The following is a 15,537-nucleotide window of genomic DNA, read 5'->3' as shown; positions in this document are numbered from 1 at the left end:
ATCATTTTTTATTTGTTTTTCATCTAAAGGTTTTCCAGTTTCAGATGGATGTTAGGTAAGCTTGGCATTTTGTTTGAGAAAGTTATCTTGTATCTCAAAGGTCATGCCACATGTTGCTGTGTCTTAAACAGTACAAAATAAGACATCTTTTTTTTTTTCAGTCAACAAGAAATTAACCTGTAAATCTGTAAGCCACCTATGTTATATGATAGCAGCAAATTTTTCCGTGTCCAAAATTTACATTATCTTCAAAGTGGGTCGTTTTGAAGGTGGATACAGATACACATTCAGACCCGTTGCCATATACGTCTCACTGGAGACCTGCTGCCAGATGCAGATACCAGAGGAGTATTTCATACTGCCTAATTCTTAGCTCTAGGCGTGCTCAGGCAGGTGCATCCTCAGCATGATAGCCAGTGAGCATAGGGTTTGCTAAGTGCATTGATGGCATGTATATTACAATGCAAACAATCTCCTGCTACTATAGGTATCCACATCTTTTTAGGAAAGACTAGGAATGACAGCAAATTGGCATAACAGTATGATTTTTATATGAGTGGCACTCATCTGAAAAATTCCTAAAAACTGCTATATGAACTCCTCTGTAGCTGCATTATATAACCCTCAGTATTATATTAAATAGTTTTAAGCCATCCTCCATTGAATTTACCTCTTACCAAGTTAGGGAATATAGTTTCTAAGATTTGTCTTTGACTATTTTCAATGGCTATCCAAATTTGATTAACCCGATATATGCTAGTTAGTTGAAATAGAATACAAGAATGAGCATAGCTGGCTTCTTGTGGTATGGTTTCAGAGGTTAGTAATGGGGACCACAGTGGTAGATTAGTGTGTCACTGAAGGTGTCAGGGACCTTGCCAGTCTTATATGGAAGTTTGTAAAGCTGTTGGTAGCCAGCTTGCAGTCCTTCTGAATACCACAGCTTTCAATTCTTGTAATATTGAGAATTTACTTGCTAGAATTTCTGTATAAATGAATTCATTTCCACCCAGCAAATTTGCATGGTACTTCTTTTATTTCTTTATCCTACTGGTGTGTGTTTTTTGTAGCCATCATAAAGACACTATATTCAGCACAAACTGATCATAAAGACCATTGCTTGTGTAGCTGACACACCCACCCACAGAAGAGCATTTACTGTGCTGGGAACCAGGGGCTGTTAAAGAGCAAGTTGCTTTATGGAAAGCCCTACAGTCAGTAGTTGTGTGCCATATCCTGTCAGGTTTCTTACAACTAGGCTGTTACACAGTGAGCTTTTTCTATAGTACCCTGCTGCTCCAATTGTTTGATTTAATTCTATCACAGGTTTTATGGCAGGAGGTTATGGTTCTGAGCCTTCTTTCGTTGTGGTGCTGGTTTGATCAGTCTCAGCATGTAATTGACTTTCTGGATGTAAACTTTTAACTTGTTTGCTATCCATCCTAGCATAGATTCCATGACAACAAAACAGACTAATAGAGAGCAGGGGCTCTCAGGATTAATCTGTTGGATAGGGGCAGGCATTTGGTGCAACTGGTAGCATTATACTTCTGTCCCCAGACTGATGTGCTGGATGTGCAGGAAGATACAAGCGTCCACACCGGCCCTCTTATGCTACTTCTGCACCCGTGTCCATGAATCATATACTGAGGTCCCAAATTGTAGCTTGCTTCCCTCATCTCCAGAAAAAGAAGTCGGCTTCATTTCCTCATATGCCTACACTCCATCCATGTCACATTTCTGAACTTGTCTTGGTCCCAAAGTCTTGGAAAAGGTGGCTCTTGACTAGGTTTAGACAGTGAGGGCAATGACAGTGCAGAGACAAGAGCTGCTAACCTGGACAGCAGCCAAAACACTGCCCATCAGCTGGCTGATCTTATCTGCTGGTTATACACAACTCCAGGGTGGAGGAGCTTCCAGGCTGCAGAGAACCTGCTCTGTGCCAAAGCATAGTGGAGATACACAAAAACTTCACAGTATGCATGGTTAGTGACTGCTTAGAACTACTTTTGCAGTGGAGATTGCTCCACAGCTTGTGTATATTCAATTTGTGGCCTCCTTTGCCACAAATAGTGGCAAAGAGTGTTAAAAAGGCAAAATAATGTTGTTAATTAATGGGATTATTGATCTTGTCTGAATCAGAGACCACTTTAGCCCTTAAACCCTCGCTGTGTTTCTCTGCTTAAAGTGGCCCCAAGTACAAGTGAAAGTAGAATGTGGGTCAAGTTTTTGTGCAGAGCTGCATTTAAAAAAAAAACCAACCTAACTGCAGAGATTAAAACATAGTTGATTTACTATGTTGAGAAAAAAAGATTATAAATTGGTTTCATTGTTTATGTGCCTTATTCTTAAAATGGTTGTTACTGATAAAGCAAAATGGGGAAAAAAATTACCTGAAATTGGCATCTCCTCTGCTTTCTTCAGCTCCAAAACAGCAGGGAGATCACAGGAAGCTCAGAGGTTGCTATGTAGAAAATACTGTTCTGCATCAGACTGGAGATCAGACTAGGTCAGTATCTTTCTACAGCCATGGCAAGATGAGGTCCTTGAATGAAGTACTTGTTCCTGGTAAGAGGAAACAGTCCATCCCCATGAAGGACGGTATTCTAAACCTTAACAGTAAGAGATTTTCTTAACTTTGAAGCATGACATGTAAAAAGGCTTCCAGAGTTATTGTGAGCAACCACAGCTCCAGGTAGTTTCGTATTCATGCCCGTTTTCAGAATTTACTCAGTTCTTGACCTTGGTGGATTTCTGCAGCAATATATTTCACCAAGCAATTACTTATTGACTTGGCAAACAGTAATCAAACACATTCTTTCTTCTACAAAAACGATGCAAGATTTTATGTTCCATTACAAAGGAGGAAACATTTTGGCTCTCTTCTTTTGTCTGAGAAATTGACATACAGCAAACTGCATTCAGCTGGCTGTATCTTTTAGATCTGATTATCTTAAAATGTCATATTGGGATTCTGGTGTTAATTTGCAGTGTCAACATGTCTTAGGGTGGATGCTTAGTGTTTTACTGAAACATAATGTTTTCTGGGTTTTCCAATAATTCAAACCAGCTTTATCTAGTTATTTTCAGCTGTCATAATTATGTGTATTTTCTTTACCTCCATGCTTAAATCAATGGGTATTATTTAGTCCAACATTTGGTTTACTTCTGTTTAACAATAAAAGCCTGTACAGATGGCTGCAAAACAGAACCTTCAGACACAGTTGGATTTGTACACTTGTGCTGATTTCTTGCTTAAGGGAGCTCAGTTCAACATGCTGTACTGCCAGATCCATCCCTGCAGAAATTCTCTTGGCTTCAGTGGATGGCCACATGGGATTGCCTGTGCTATCTGGCTAAGAGATTCCGTACAATTACAAAGGGATCTGTTTGACAATATGAAAAAATGAAGTCTGAAGAGCATGCTAACTGTGTTGGGTTTTGGACAGTTCAACCATTTTCTTCAAAGTAGGGGCCATAAGAGCCAGTTTCCATTCAGAGACCACAAGAAACAATTACAACTTTGATTTACATAATGGGCAGTAGAAAATACTGTGATCACACTGGATCCCGTGCAGGTGCAGACAATAGGAGGGTCAAAGAGTTCAGCTGATTTTCTGAGGATTTAGGAATAATTTCAGAACTGAGGCAGTCTTTGGGAAGCTGCACTAATTCTGTCTGTGTGGCATTAGAAATGATGGAAGTTTAGAATACAGCTGCCTACAAAAAGTCCAGGAACTACAGGTAAATGAATTGTTCCTATTCATGTGAATTTCTTTGTGCTCCATAAATCAGGTTGTAATGCCCATTATTCGTAAAAGAACAAGGATCATATCAAATTTCATCAATTTCTTTTCCTAATGGAAAAACCCTTAAAGATGTAGAAATCTGAGCAACTCTTGGGGCCAAAAGGAATTGATACTTCTAGAGAATATAATATTCCACAAGATTGCAACATAGGAACAGGCCAACAGCTTGTTTGGCTTTGTTTGGTATTGCTTATACACGGCAGGCAAAACATGCAGAACTGCAAGTCCTGAAGCTGACTTGTTTTTATGAAGTTGTGCACCTTATCTGAATAATTAGTTGTGAATTTTTGATCATCCATTAAAGGCAAACTGCGATAGTGATTCCGTTAAAGTAAAATTACTTGTGCTCACTTCTAAGTTGGCTTGCTTTTCTCCGGCAAATGATGTTCTTTTAAAATAATCCAAAATGGTAAGCACATTTATGGTGCAATACAAATAAAACAGAATAATCAGCTATCCAGCACTAAAATGTACTTCCACACTGAGAGGTGATCATAGTTTGTAGGAAACAACTGTGCTTGTAAGCAGTGTTAACACTGTAACAACCAACCAAGAAAGAGTCACTGTGTAACTTCAGCTGAATCCTGAGGGTCATGCCGCTCAGTTGGGCTGGAGCTGACCCAAAGATGGAATGCTTCTCAACACCTTACTCCTCCTAATTGTAATGTTTCTCATTTTCTTTTGCAAGTAATATTTTATAGTGTAAATGCCTCACTGGTGGTGTAACCCTATGACATTTTGGCCTTTTCATTCTGCTCCCATACTTTCCTCCAGAAACTGGCCAGGATTCTTGCTGTTGGTGTTTCAATGCTATCTCCCCAGTTCCTTGTAGGAGAGTTTGTTGGGTCAGATATCCAAACTGGATCCGTGCATGTGTATCATATTCACCTGACCTAAAAGGCCTCCCATAATCCTGCCTGCTGGGGATCATTTCCACGTGAAGGTGCCTGCAGCTGGCCTGAAGCCCAGCTAGGTTTGAGCTGTTCCTGAGGGGAAGCAATGTGGTATGGCTGCAGCATGTTGACTGTCACTCCTGAATCTGGGAGCATGGTGAGGAAAAACTTCAGCTGTTTTTTCACAGAGGTCACTTTGGTTTTACAGAATTTATGATCTCTGGCTCTGTGGGAAGGTGCATGTAGTGTTTCAAAGCCACGCACAGTCTTGCAAAAGATGTTTGTACAGTTGTGGGCTTCAGCTAATGCCTATGCTGGATTCAGGGTGGTTGGTTTTACACTTGTGGCACAGATAACCTGCAATGAAGATAATCTAATCATAGATAATTGAGAATTGGCTCAATGGGTGTTACAATCCTGCTTTCAGTTCTGATCTTGCACAGTCTGTTATTTTGCTGCTGTCCAGGCACCACTATCAGCATGAGGTATTCCCGTTTCCTTGCTCCTGTTCCTTCTTCTGCCCGTGGCATGCCAACCATTCAGTTGTGGTAGCAAGTGAATGTGCTAGTGATTATCACAATCAATAATTCTTTTTTAACTCTACTCAGTTCCTTGACTTAGTGCTGACAACTTTTTAATGAACCTCAGTTAAGAAGCCCTGCGGGCAATTTTGTTGGCACAGCTGAGGGGCACAGGGGTATTAAGAAGTTTTTAAGCTACTAGTGCCATTTTTTATCATGAAACAGTAGCCACAGTTTAACTGTATTTCTGTAATTCCACTGATTTTAGTAACTATTCCATTATAAATTAGGAGTAATCTCAAAACAATGCTTTCATGATCACCAAACATGTTTTGAGAAGGTGAAATATTAAAAAAAAAAAAGAAAAATGATGGTTGGTAGTTGGAGATTTGAGAGAAGGCTTTTTCTGCCTTGCAAATAAAATAATTTAGGAGTGGCATCAATAATAGAATTATTTGATTTCAGCAGATGAAAAAAGTATTATCTTCATTTTAATACTGAACCACCACTTAGAAAACTGCAGGGTTACAAAATCACAAATCACACACAGTACTCTCTGAAAATCCGGATTGCTTCACTGAGCCGTGTACCACAGTGCACTTCATGGCTTGTTGGGAATGAGAAACAATAGAGCCTCGGGTTTGCCAGTCATCTTTGTCATCCACTTCAGTGAAGAAAAGGCTACAAATAAAGTTGCCGCGGGGGCCCTCTGCCTCACAGCCGGGTGTGGCGGGGCCAGACATTGCAGAGAAATAAATGCCTTCTTGTCCTTGGAGCTGCCTCTCTCACACCACCCTGCTTGTGGCGAGGGGGGAGGGAATGGACAGGGTGGAAGGATACTGATGATCATCAGGCTTCAGAAATCCCATCTAGGAGTGCCATGTGATATGTCTAACTGTGGTTTTCCTTGAGAGGGTAAGAATCTTTGTGTGCAGAAAACATAATGGAAAAGGAAAAGAAATCCAAACAAAGGGAATAAATGCAGAGCAGGCACTTTGACAAGGAGCAAACAGATTCCCTTTTGACAAGCGATGGAACTGATGAATGTCAAGCTCTTTTCTTGACAGGGAAAAAAGATGTCAGAATCTGCCGCTGGAGAAATCTTCCACCCAATCTGACTATCAAAACACAGCTGGCAACCCCAAGGAAGAAGATCCCTGAACAACAGGGAAAAACAACACATGAAAATACTCTATTTCTTTTGACCTGAGAAGAACAAATTCTATTACCAGGAATTCTGTTTGGCTACAGCTATTAATTGACACTATTGGCATTTTCTAACTCTGGCGTTTCTTACTGCTCTCCTCCCTCCCTCCCTTTCCTCCTTAGTCTCTCCAAGCACCTCTCCCCATCTTATGTTGTTCCTGACAACTCACTAACTCACTAACTCACTGTGCTAATTATTTGAATGTCCTTCTCCCTGAGCTTGTCTGTGACTGCTAGTCCTAGTAATTTACCTTCTTCAAATAGTTATTTACTGAATAGCAATAAAAAGTAATAGCTTCTAACAGCCAAAGAAAAGCCCTGATGTTAGCATTTTACAATAGGATCCTTTACAGACAAGGTCTTAAAGTCTTCAGGGTTCATATTTTTGTAGTGGTACTCTAGTACAGGGCCTCTGTTAACTATTATGGCTGTTCAAGCACTTCTATAATGTCAACATTGGAGTCTTTTTCCTTTCTAGTATAGTGTTACTGATTTTTTTCTAACAATTATGGGATACCAACTCACAAGCTGAAGGTACAGTGTTCTATAAATGAACTTGGATGAACCTAGCAGAGCCTGCTTTATGTAGCTCTTCCTAAATGAAGGCTGCTTTGACAGTGTTTAGAGATTCCGCAGTTCATATGAGGCTACTGTGTGCTTCTGCCAAGGGCCGTAACGTAGTTTGGGGTGGAGTGCAGCTTCCCCTTTCAGTGTGAAGGTGCCGGAAGTTTTTTATTTAAGCATATGGTGTACTTTCTTCATTAAATCAGCAATGTGCTTAGCTCAGGAGAATACTTAATTCTAAAATTCACAGATACCCTTTTGATAGCATTGCTGGAATACCATTTCAGTGTTACTTGGATTTTAGGACTTTGAGCAGCCCTAAATATCAGGAATCAATGGTTGTGATTCCTGGGAAATACAGCTGCAGCGTTTCATTGCTTTCAGCACAAGATTGTCTACCATGATTAGCTATACTCAATGAAGTTGTTCTGGATATACTGATGAACACTAACAATAATTTCTTAGTCATTAATTAATTGTGTAAATTATCTGCCTTCCTATTTACTTCTATATGGATTTTCTATATTGTTTTATATATATAATATGATTTCTAGTTCAGAATGGTAACCTGATGTAATCACTAGGCTAAATTATAGAAAGAAGAGCTCATATCTAATGTGGATAATAATGGAAACACTAGACAGGAATTGTTTATCAAAGCAAAGTGTATGGAATAAGAAACTGTCACTGAAGCATCTTAGAAGTTTTCCATATTTACATGACACTTCGTGTAAGTAAAGTGAATTCATGAAAATAAGTGAGAAGTCCTCTGTCAAAAAAAACCCTTATAGCCAGAGGGGTAGAAAGTATTTCAGATAATGGTTGTAGTTGAGAAAATGAACTCAGGGTTCATGAAAGCCCAACAGTCTTGAACAAAATTTATGATCTAAGAGAAAGTAATGAAGAATCTGTGGGGAATTAAAAAAGAAAGTAATGTTTATTAAGGGAAGAAAGAGTATTTGGGATAGACAGTGAGATAAATGATTGGTGTACAATACTGAGTGTCTGGAAAAAGAAAGGAACAATATATGCCTGGCCATTTGTGAGCATCTAGATGGTCATGTGTGGTCATGATCATCCTGAATTTGATTACCAAAAAGGGAATAGTATATATGGGAGACAGATCTGTGCTACAAGCTTTTTGACAAAGGGTTGTCATCTGGTTTTGTGCATGTCTGGGTGTGGAATAGTGGTTGTGAAGAGAGAGAATTCTAGAGAGAGAATTCATACAGCATCATAGTACAGGTCAGCTTGGAAGAGCCTTCAGAATATCTTCTAGTCCAGCCTCCTGCTCACATGGGAATGGTTGCAAGCATTTTGATAAAGTTGTGCGTGTTCATATTAGTGGTACAGACTAACAGATTTTTGAATCTCAATTTTCTTGGGAATTTGTAAATTTCAAACTGCTCCACTCCTGTATGTGTGTATAAAATAAGATACAGAATATTAAAATTGTATATACATTTTCGCTCTTACCCTGATGCAAGTATATGGGCATTCAAATTATTTTGGCTTAGGCTATTCTTATTCTTGCACTATGAACTAGGTTTGAATTGCCATCATCCTTACTTTTCCTCCTAATCCATTTCATATATGTACAACTGGTTCCACCTTCTGAGCCAAAAGAACCGCTTTTATGCAATTTAATGGGTGTAGCAAAACACTGAGGGACAGGTAAGGTGAAAAAGAAGTGCATGAAAGAAGCACAGACATACCTTTGAGGAAGAACCATAAAAATAAAATTAATGTTCCTTCTTCTCTACATGAAAATTAATTGCCAATTGCTGTTATAGAGCTTACCCTCTGTACTTACCTATGCATTCTCCTCTTTTCAAGGTTGTGCAGCATACTGATGCTTTTTGGGTTGCAAAGAACAGCTCATCAGCAGAATAACTGCAATCTGTATGATGGGACTTTCACTGGTAGTAAGATAGAGGATTAAATTTTAATAAATATATAATTGATTAGTCCCAGTTCATACAGTATTATGACTTAGTGATGCCATCCATAATTTAGGTATATTAGGTTGGGTTTTTTATAGGTTTAATAATCTTCAGTGTGCTGAAAGAACAGTGTAATAGTTGAGGACAGCAGGATTTCAGGCCACTATGTTGTAGATTTTTTTAACTGTGTATTTATCAACTAGCTTCAATGCCTGTCACATCAGTTGTCTAGTGACAGCAATCAGCATTCTGGCAGAGAGGTGACATTGCATACAACTCAAGCATTATACAAATTGTCTGGTAATAAGCTTTTCAATACCAATAATAGATATCTATGTGATATTATTTACAAATTGAAATTTTCTAGAAAACTGGGGAAAATTTATGGTCTTGTTGGCAGTTGAATTAATGTTACTTTGCAGCACAAAAGGAGAGCGGAGAAAGGAAACTCTGTAGGCATCTGAGCTGAATTGTTGGTGAAACATAGGGATGAGGAAGATTTCTGACAAGGTTGAAGAGAGATTAAAAAATGCAGCTGTACAGTGGAAGACATGGGCTGCTAATTCCACTACAGCTCAGATACTTGTGCAAGTGTCAACAAAAGCTTTTTATTTTTCTGGGTACAAACTGATGCTATTTTAGACTAATTTATGTAGGTAGTAATGATGGGGAGGAAACTGGTTGTGTTTAAAGTCAAAACAGAACAGTCCTCTCTCCATCCCCACCTGGTTGAAAATTTCAAATGAAATGAAAGAATAAACAAAACTTTTTGGACAAAGTTTTAGAGGGCTTTTTAAATACTATAAGAACAAATATTGATAAATTAGACATAGTAGTTGAGGTAATAAATCAGAGGCTCAAACATGACAGAGATCTGGAATTTATCTAACTCAGATACAAAAAAATGTCTGGAATTTACATTCCAGGTATGAAAGAGAGATGAGTAACTACCTTCACAGTCAGAGAAAAAACAAGGAAAAGCTCTGTATAGAATGGAGAAGAGAAATGAATGAATCAAGAAAGCTATGATTTGGAGTCTTGGAGGTGCAGACTCAAGGAAGATTTGCCAAACCTAACTCAGAGTTAGATCTTGCAGAATACTGAATCAAAATGCAAAAGACTATTTAGCATTATAGGCAGCACATTGCAACTAGCACATAAAGAAGGGGGATCCCTAAAGGTTTTGTATACTCTAGTTGCATTCCCCAGCCTAATGAGTAATTTTTGCAGCTTTCAGAACAGACAAAGATGTAGAAAGGAAAGTCAAAGCCAGAAGAGGATATACGTGAAGTGAAAAGAACTGTGGGATGGAAGCTAAACTAGGAGAGCTCAACTTGTTCAAAGGGGTGGGGAGCATTACTGACCAGCGAAAAAACTAGGGAATGAAGTTTTATGGCGTATGGTAGACATTTTAATCCACCTGTGGTATTGTGGTGGTGCTATATGGCAAGCATCACTTTTATTTTATAAACATTTGCTATATTAGCAATTATTCTGTTAGTCTACAACAACACACAAAGCTTTAAAATAAAGTTTGAAATTAATGAAAGTATGGAAATAAATGGAAGATAGGATAAAATGCAGTTCAAGTTTACCAAAGATAGACTGTGAGTTTATTTTAATGGCAGCAGAATTTTTATGATGGAAACCTGTTAGATACAATTAATTTTTATTTGACAGTTTACTACTTGTGAGATTATTAGGTGAAATGGGAAATAGCACAAGAAATGTAAGTTAGATAAAGAAGTGGCTAAAAAGAGGGATGAGAATAGGCCTGTGCTGGAAATGGGACTATGAGACCAAAGAGGGAATTCAACAGGGGCTCCTTATACCAACATTTGGCCAATATTATTTAACAAAGGCAATGACACAAAAATAAGAGTGTGCTAATTAAACTTGCTGATGGCAAAAACAGAGGCATTGCTCACAACGAGCCGTATCAAAAATTTCAGTCCTATAAAACAGGTGATCTAGCAGCTTGCAGTAATGGAAGTAAAGCTGAATTTAATACAGAATAGAAGGGCATGTCCTTAGGGATTAATAACAAGATTTTCTGGTATAATAGGGGGAATTCATAGAAGGGAAGCAACTGTTTTGAAATGCCCAATTATAGTTAGTAATTATGGTCCTTATGAGCCACTAGTATGATTCAGCCAACTAAATGTTAAATGCAGGGCTGTAGAATATTTCCAGTAGAGACTGAGTACCACCGTGTCTTGAATACTGTGTACAATTCTAGTTCAGAATATGACCTGAGAGAAGTGCAAAAAATTCAGTGGACTGAGCAACGAAAAAATTTTAAATTGCTCATTTAATGGCAGAAAGGCTGAGTGGCATATGATTACTGTCTGTGCATAGATTACATCCAGGTTAGCACCCTCATGAAGCAGAGAGCTATTTTAAGCCATAGGAAATTGCTGGCCTAGAAACAGATGGATATAAACATGAATGTAATTAAGGAGGAAGCCAGGATGTTTCTAAGCATTGGAACATCGTGGTTCTGGACCTGTCTCTCTACATCAGTTGTGGGTAGAAAAACCCAACAAATTTCAAAACTGAATATATGAAAAGACTTATGTGGTGAGGTTTTCTACAGAGAAGGCTGAACTCGGTGACTTGGACCATCCCTTCCAGACATACGGTCACAAAAGGTTAGAGACTAGGGATAAATGCCAAGAAAAACTTTACTTGGGGGAAAAGTCTAATGATAAATTAGCATGGATTTTACATAAGAAATAAATAATGAAATCCAGGGAAAATGCAGAATTGCTAAATGCAATAGAAAATGGAAAATTCTGTTTGTGTAGCTTTTTTATTTTTTAAATACTATTTAAGCATGTAGGCTGCATTTTGAAAGGTTCATTAGGAATATGACTCCTCCTCCAAATTAACATCTGATCCTATGATCCCAAGACACTAAAAAACCAAAAAACTCACTTCATTACAGTAACTGGAAGCTTCACCTGTGGCTGCATGATGAAGCCATAAAGTCACCTCAAAATTATGCAGTAAGTTGAATGTTTTCTGACAAAATGGCATGTAACACTTGTTTTGATTTGAGAATAAAGAAGTATGTCAAAAGCATTTTTCTTACAGGACGATCTATTACTGTGGTATTTTTAAAAGAAAGATGGCAGAACTACAGGGTACAAAAGATACAATTAGGCCAAAAATAAGGGTGGATGTGGGGTGGTTGATTGTTTGTTTGGTTGATTTGGTTTGCATTTTTTTTGAGGATTAAAATTTGTCGCCTCTTTTCTCTGCAAAAAAGAAACTGGATAAAATTGCATGGGTCTGGATATATACAGGAAGTTCTGATCATTCTGAATTTCTTAAAATTCTCTAGTCTTCATCATGAGAAGGCCTGTATAAAATGCTAGTGGGCCTTTCTAGCAAACAAAATGCTCTGCTTATGTCTGCAAAATACCTCCTTTCTCTTCTACTGTGTTTTGTTCACAGTAAATGTACTGGGAACAATATCAAGACCCTCATGTTTCTGGAATCTATATAGAAATAACAGATTTATATTCACATATGCATACATGCATGCATAGCAGAACTTAAAATACTTTACAAGTCTGAGGTTTATGTCTAAACACCTCATAGACCTCTCTTGAGTATGGCTTTGATACAGATTTTTCATATTAATTTTGTTGCTGTTTCTGTTTTGTATAATGGAACAGTGTATACATATTTCGAACTTGCCTACAAGATCAGTCTGACCATGGCTTTAATTTGAAGTTCAAGGCCAGCACTGCCATGCAGCTTGAAGAATCAAGTAAAAAAACTCCTTTAGGTTTTTGAAGTGTAGCATCAGAATGTGTATCTGAACTGAACCAGTTATCTTTATTACGTGTCCATCACAAATATACCTGTAATAACTGATCTACCCAGCAAGCACTTGATAGCCCAGCAAGCTTTTTGTAAGTGAAGATCTTACAGATAGGACTTGGATCAGTAAATAAACCACCAGATTTATTAAAGCATTAGAAAGATGGCCTGACAGCCTTTGTGAAAATATTAGCAATAATGCATTGATCAACTTGTGTATGTTTATTTTCTGTTTAATTTTATCTGTTGAAGGAAAAACATTTCACCTTTTCCATGTAATTTTATATCCCTATTTTATTAATAATTTGAACCACTAAGATTTTATTCAGGTATTGTTTATTACATTGTAAGAAGAAGGCGGTAGAATTGCATTTTTATAACGTAATCTTCAAAATATTTGTATAAAATACTTTAGGAAGAATATACATACTGACCTGCAAAGTAGGTCCTTTGAGGATAAAATATGATACATCAAATATAATAGCAGTATTATATAGTATCATCAACTGGAATACTTACTGTACATGTAATATAGTAGATAATTAAAAACTGAAGAGGACATTAGTAATTGGAATTTTTTGCTAAATATGAGTTATTTCCCTTTAAAAATACAAGAGAAGCCCTTTTGAAAGACAGATGTAAAATTACTATACCTTCATATCCAGCTGTGTTTAGTTTTGATCTGTCAGTTTTGAGGATTGGAAGAATAACATTAGACATTTAAGAAGAACTTTTTCTTAGAAGACATCTTCTTGAGTTGCCTCTCTCAAACAACAGCAAAGCATGAGACGATGGAGAGCTCTACATCTTTTCCTCTGTGAGATGCCCCAGCCATGCCATGCCTGATGCAAGCAGCATGAATCTGGTTAGTTGGGAGAGAAAGCAGGCAGGGAGGAGAGCTGGTGGAGGTACATCAGACATGGGAAGGGTGAAGGGCTGGGAAGTGTAACAGCAGCTTTGCTGGGAAAGAGAGCACAGCCAGTCTCCAGCTCCCCACAGCCCTGCCCTCCCCAGCCATGGGCCCCTCCAGGCTGGGCATACTTGTGGGTCTCTGTCCCAGCCTGTCCTTGTCCCCAGGGTGGTGCCTGGTTCCAGACTAGGGCTGTCTCTGGTGCTGCCAGTGCTCCCTGCTCTTGACTGGGAAGCTCCTGTCCTGGCCCACACAGCTCCTGGGCCCCCAGGAGCTGCCAGCCCACACAGCACCCTGACAACAGGGTAGAAAGAGGAAATTAAATAACTATAGGGACTTCAATAGCACCATTGAAGTCCTAAACATGTGATGGTCCTGCAGGAGATAATTTTTCCGTGCTGTTCTCCTGGCAAGGCCAGCCATGGGATGGTGCTGAGGTTACAGCCCAGCAGCTACACGACGCACCTGGCAGAGCTGAAACCAGAGTTCTTGTGTTTCTGCCTGCTTGAGTAGGTGTCAATAAAAAATTAGCCCTTGGTAAAATTACTGAGTAGATCTCAATACATCTGAGTAGTGCTGGCATAGACAAAAGGATTTCTTAGTGAAAGAAACATGAGGAAGGGCTGGAAAAATGTAGAGTAAGGCTGGAAACTCCTGTTGTGCTCCACGAGTCCCACTGCAGGGAGATAACAGCTATAGCCCCTTCCTTTTACATTCACCCAGTTCCTCTCACTCTTGGAATATGCTAAATGCAGGGTATCAAAGCCATGTCGGAGTAAGCTGCACAAGCATTCTAATCATGATATGAGTGCATCATCACATGATGCTGGCAGCACTCAGTTCATCAGTGAGGTTTGAAAAGGCTGGAGCAAAAGCCTGCTAGTCCATCGCATTAGGGTTGTTCAGGGGAGCCAAAGATGGCTCCCAACTGTTCCTCTAGCTCTGTGACCAGAATGGAGATCTGAATTACTGCTTCACATGGCACCCATTTCACAAATGTCAGATTCACAAATATCCACTACAATTTCATTGTAATAAGGAAAATGGGTCTCATGAGAGGGCTTTTTTTTTGCCCCTAAATATAATGCCATGATTTTAATCGAATCATACAAAAGAACTCAAATTCTAAATCTACTGTAATCAATCACTCTCACATCTGTTTAGGCAGTTCAGTACATTACTCATTGTAAAGTTTTTCAAAGAAGAAAATCCTTATCAAAGAACAAAAATCCTTAAAATTGATTAATTAAAAAAAATTAACTCTACCAGACTTTATCATGTTAAATAGGTAGAAACAAAAAAAGCAGACCAGAGTGTTCTTAAGGGACTTGTTAGTTCCTCTAGTTGGTTAGTTCGTTCCTTCTTATTAACAAGGAACTCATGTTGTATGCACCTATTGTGGTTTTGCCTGCAATGTAAAAGGCTTGATGGTTTGCTTTTATTAGGATAGAACTGAAAAAAACTATGCTGAGTATTTTTTTACTCTAGACATCAAGAGGTCCTTTGGTTAGGTTTTTTAGTAAATCCTAAGGAAAACTGTGGCTAAACTCTGTTGAGGCAACTTATTTATTTAATACATTCAATACATTGCAGAAAACTACATTTCATCAAAATGGGCCCTGCTCGCTCAGTAATACAAGGAAATGTCAAAGTAGATTTTACTAGAGAGCCAACTTCTACTAACATTAAATAGCAACTATTTGTGCAATAATCTAAGAGCAACATTCACACAAGTTTAACTTCACTTGTGATAATGGAAGAAATTGCTTTCAATTTTGTGGTAGTGTTAAATATGTTTGGTTGGGGTTTTTTTGTCACAGTAAGAGATGTATGGCAACAATAATAACACTTCGTTAATGC

Source organism: Corvus kubaryi, unplaced genomic scaffold, assembly GCF_017639235.1.
Source record: "Corvus kubaryi isolate FWS band 111438036 unplaced genomic scaffold, C.kubaryi_AGA036_p1.0 65297, whole genome shotgun sequence".
Classification (NCBI taxonomy): domain Eukaryota; kingdom Metazoa; phylum Chordata; class Aves; order Passeriformes; family Corvidae; genus Corvus; species Corvus kubaryi.
The sequence above is the reverse complement of the archived record's forward strand: the minus strand, read 5'-3'. Positions refer to the sequence as shown.